Genomic DNA, 5,347 nt, shown 5'->3' with positions numbered 1-5,347 from the left:
ATTACATTTGTCTATCCAATGGGAACACAATGTTGGGAAGTTCACTGGATTAGTACAATGCAATTAACACCGAAGAGAACTCATGTCACGAGGTCAAAAACGTTTTGTCAATAAATAAAATTCCATACTGCAGTATATGTTCAAAAACCTACAATACAAATAATAAAGTCATAAAATAAACAGCAAAAAATTTAATTATTATAGTTCGGCTACTGTTGTACAAAATAGAAACAAAAAGTCCTAATTAACTATGGTCCGAATCTCAACATTTTCGGAGTTATTCCCCTTTTTCTGATTTTTTTAAAGATTTCACGACCTTGCTTCAAATAAACAATGATAACTCCAAAACTGAAAGGTTTTGGACTAATCTGTTGACACCATTGAAAACTACGTTAAATTTCCAATTAGAATTGTTCAATACTAAACTTGTGAACGTTGGTAAAATAGTTTCATTAGAGAGAACTTTGAAAAAATATTTTTTTCAAATTTGAAAAATTTACTATGATGATTCTAAACTACTATTTCCTAAGCTCGGGACCATCAAATTTCAGAAACCGTACTCCATTTAATATCGTTTTTAGTGGTGTAATTGCTTCTTTAGTTAATTTTTTTCAATGATGAAGAAATTGATGAAGGAAATGAAAAACCGTAGTTGTCGGATTGGCAAGATGGAAAGGTTAATAATAATAAAAAATAAAAAAACTGAAATGAACAAAATGCATGACCTAAAAACGTTTAATAAATTCATTCAACATTTCTTTCATTTTTTCATTTTTTTTTTAATCTTTCCACATTATCAATCCGTCAACCAGTGTTTGTCATTTTCTTCATCAATTTCTTCATCTTTGAAAAAAATTAACTAAAGACGCAAATACACCTCTAAAAAGGATATTAAATGGATTACGTTTTCTGAAATGTGGTGGTTTCTAGGTTAGGAAATAGTAGTTTAGAATCATCATAGTGAGTTTTTCAACTTTGAAAAAAAAAAATATTTTTCAAAGTTCTCGCTACTAAACCTCTTTTTTACCAACGTTTACAAGTTTAGTATTGATCAAATCTAATTGGAAATTAAACGTAGTTTTCAATGGTATCAACAGATTTGTCCAAAACCTTTCCGTTTTGGAGTTATCATTGTTTATTTGAAGTAAGGTCGTGAAATCTTTAAAAAATCAGAAAAAGGGGAATAACTCCGAAACTGTTGAGATTCGGATCATAGTTAATTGTGACTTTTTAGTTCCATTTTGAATGTAGAATCTACTGGCAAAGTTTGTAACACGAAGAGCCGAACAATCTGTATAAATAAAAAAAATACATAGAACAAATGAAGCTCTTAAAAAAATTGAAAAATTTACTATGATAATTCTAAACTACTAGTTCCTAAATTAGAGACCATCAAATTTCAGAATCCGTACTCCATTTAATATCCTTTTTAGTGGTGTAATTGCTTCTTTGGTTACTTTTTTCAAAGATGAAGAAATTGATGAAGGAAATGAAAAACCGCGGTTGACGGATTGGTAAGATAAAAATATTAAAAAAGAAAAAATGAAAAACTTAAGAAAATTTTTAATGAATTTATTAATCGTTTTTTAATTTGAGTTCGAAACCGAAATAGTGCAATTGTTTACTTAATTATCAAAACGACTGGAACTTTGATTAAGGATTATTGTATTATTATTCCCCGGAATAAAAGAATTTTAAGATTCAAAACGGTTTTAGTTCATTCTTTCAAAATTTTCTTAAGTTTAAAAAAAAATTATTATTATTATTAATATTTTTATGTTATCTATCCGTCAACCACGGTTTATTTCTTTCCTTCATGAATTTCTTCATATTTGAAAAAGTAATTAAAAAAGCAATTATATCACTAAAAATGATATTAAATGGAGTCAGTTTTCTGAAATTTGCTGGTCTCTAGGTTTAAAAATAGTAGTTTAAAATCACCATAGTACGTTTTTCAACATGGAATAAAAAATATTAATCCTTTTATGTTTAGTGGTCCAATTGAACAAATTTTTTATTTCAATTAATTTTCCTTTTTATGTAAGGTCTTGGTTGAGATGGAAAAGCTAGTGTCACGAGAGGGATTCGAACCCACGACCTTCGTCTCAATAATCCGCTGCTCTAACCACTTGAGCTATCGTGACTTCGATCCATTCCGATACGCGAATCCCACTCGTGATACTAACTTTTTCATTTCAACCAATACCTTACATAAAAAGATTAATTAATTTATTGAAAAAAATTAAATTCATTGGTTTTCGTGGTCCGCTTGACCAATTAATATTTTTCAATTAATTAAGGTTTTTAGTTGAGATAAAAAAGTTTATCGGAGATTTAATGCAGTTTTCAATGGTATCAACAGATTTGTCCAAAACCTTTTAGTTTTGGAGTTATCATTGTTTATTTGAAGCAAGGTCGTGAAATTAAAAAAAAAAAGAAAAAAAAGGAATAACTCCGATACTGTTGAGATTTGGACCATAATTAATTAGGACTTTTTCGTTCCATTTTGAATTAAGAATCTACTGGTAACGTTTGTAACACGAGTAGCCGGACACCCTGTATAAAACTGATTGGTTTAAATCCAAAAATAAATTAAACCCCGCCGACCTCAACCATACTTATATTTATTAAAAGATTTATTAGCCTAGTTTGAATTCAATCGAAAAGAAAAGTCAAATAGTAGAAAATAAGGTAAAGGGCGCTGTTTTGCTTCAACATTCAAAAATTCAGTTAATTAGGTGAAGTGTGGGTAATGTAAATAGAGGGAAAGTTCTCTTAAACTGGACCCTCCCGAGAGGAGTTTGGTTTATTGGGAGATTGATTTAGGATCCCACCACTCGTGAGAAGAGGTCTCTAAGAGGGCCACTCGTCAGGGCAATTCAGCCACTTCGTAGACGCAGCGAACGACAAAAATATCCCTGGCGACATCGTGATGCTTCAAATGGCGTATTGATTGACGTGATACCGATAAATGACAGTAAAACAGAGGATACAGTACAAATGATCGTATTTTGGTAAAAGTTTACAGCTGCAACGATAAAGGACAAGACGCAGTATTTACTAAAAGGAGAACGAGATGCAAACTAATAGACACGCTGAAGATGGTTAAACGCCGAAACGCGACTGACATATCAACCCGCGGAGGAAGGAAGTTCAAATTTATCAGTGATCAATAATGACCAAATAGTAAAAAAAATGAAATATTACTGAAACAACTCAACTTGGTGAGAGTAAATATAGTCTCTCTCTCTCTCTCTCTCTCTCTCTCTCTCTCTCTCTCTCTCTCTCTCTCTGTTTCTCTTTCTTTATTTCTCTCTGATGCAAGAGTGGTCCTTGATACCAAATCTTGCATGAACAATAAATAAATCACAATTAATTAAGGTTTTTAGTTGAGATAAAAAGTCAATGGCACGAGCGGGATTCGAACCCACGATCTTCGGCTACATACGCCGCTGCTCTACCACCTGAGCTATCGTGACCTCGATCCGCTCGGACACCAACTTCCTATCTCAACCCCACCTTTTGAGTTAAGGAGGAAAAACTCAAATGGTGGGGTTGGTGTCCGAGTGGATGGAGGTCACGATAGCTCAAGTGGTAGAACAGCAGCGTATCTAGCCGAAGATCGTTGGTTCGAATCCCGCTCGTGCCATTGACTTTTTTATCTCAATTAAAAACCTTAATTAATTTTAATATATTAATTGATCAAGCGGACCATGAAATTAGTGAATTCAATGGAAATAAATAAATCGTTCATTCATTCATTCTCTTCTCACTCTCACATTCATTCTTTTCCTCTTAATTCTCCTCTCTCTGCCTCTCTTTTCTCTCTTTCTTTTTCTTCTTTCTCTGTTTCTTTCACTTTAATATAAGAGTGGTCCTTGAGACCAAATCTTGTGTGACCAATAACTGAGCCGTTCATTCATTCATTCTCTTCTCGCCCTCCCAATCACTCTCTCTCTCTCTCTCACTCACTCTGTTTCTCGTTCTTTCTTTCTTTCTGATGTATGAGTGAACCTTGATACCAAATCTTGCATGAACAATAAATAAATCACAATTAATTAAAGTATTTAGTTGAGATAAAAAAGTCAATGGCACGAGCGGGATTCGATCCCACGATCTTCGGCTAGATACGCCGCTGCTCTACCACTTGAGCTATCGTGACCTCGATCCACTCGGACACCAACTTCCTATCTCAACCCCACCCTTTGAGTTTTTCCTCCTTAACTCAAAAGGTGGGGTTGAGATAGGAAGTTGGTGTCCGAGTGGATCGATCAAATGGTAGAGCAGCGGCGTATCTACCGAAGATCGTGGGTTCGAATCCCGCTCGTGCCATTGACTTTTTTATCTCAACTAAAAACCTTAATTAATTGTAATATATTAATTGGTCTAGCGGACCACGAAATTAGTGACTTTAATGGAAATAAATAAATCGCTCATTCATTCATTCCCTTCTCACTCTCACATTCATTCTTTTCCTCTTGATTCTCCTCTCTCTGCCTCTCTTTTCTCTCTTTCTTTTTCTTCTTCTTTCTCTGTTTCTTTCACTTTAATATAAGAGTGGTCCTTGAGATTAAATCTTGTGTGATAATAAATCTTTCTTTCTCTTTTTTTTCTCTCTCTCTCTCTCTCAAACACACATAAACTATTTCTCTTCCCTCTCGCTCCTTCTCTCCTTGTCACTCTATCTTTCTTTAATCTTTATCTCTGTTTCTTTCTGATGTAAGAGTGGTCCATTTATGTCGATAAACCGCCAGCCAGAACATGGTACTACAGTTGTACGGGTTGAGGAACCCCTCGGGCCAACAGACCGGAATAATTCGAAGATGGACTTCAGGGTGTAAAAATAATATTAAAACAATCATTTTCTCAGATCCTAGTCTTGCAGAAAACTAAAACTATGGAACAGTCCTGCCTGTACTGACATCGGGCTGCCAGATAAGGTTGATCGCAGAACAATTAAAAAAAACTAAGAACTAAGGTCAGAAACAGGAACGATACATTTTGAGAGAAGTATACATGCAGCAAAAATTCTTTGCTGATATAGTTCAAAGAAAACGGTACGGATCTGGCCATATATTTAAGGGGTGGAGAAAGATGGAACAAAAGGATGTGGGCACCGAGGAAGTGGAAAAGGAGTAGAAAACCGCCGAAGTATAATTGGGATGAGGAAATGTTGCAATTTTTGGACGAAAATGTCCTAAAGTTGCAAAGAGAAGAAAAGATTGGAAGCGATAGTTTCAAACTGTTCATACAATTTTCTTTGTATATTTGCTTAATCAAAAATTGCAGTAAACTCAGATGTTTTTTAAAATTTATACGAATAAAGGTTTATTATTATTATAAAATT

At 33.9% G+C, this 5,347-nt stretch overlaps 1 non-coding gene across 1 annotated transcript; it reads right to left on the bottom strand.

Moving 5' to 3' along the window:
- Nucleotides 1–3,406: 3,406 nt before the first annotated feature.
- Trnah-aug lies at nucleotides 3,407–3,479 on the bottom strand. The gene has a single exon. It is a non-coding gene; the product is annotated as a tRNA-His (tRNA).
- Nucleotides 3,480–5,347: the final 1,868 nt, after the last annotated feature.

The sequence above is a fragment of the Cimex lectularius genome, unplaced genomic scaffold (assembly GCF_000648675.2).
Source record: "Cimex lectularius strain Harlan isolate CLEC.00 unplaced genomic scaffold, Clec_2.1 scaffold23, whole genome shotgun sequence".
NCBI classification, from domain to species: Eukaryota; Metazoa; Arthropoda; class Insecta; order Hemiptera; family Cimicidae; genus Cimex; species Cimex lectularius.
This window is presented reverse-complemented; position numbering and strand designations above follow the sequence as displayed.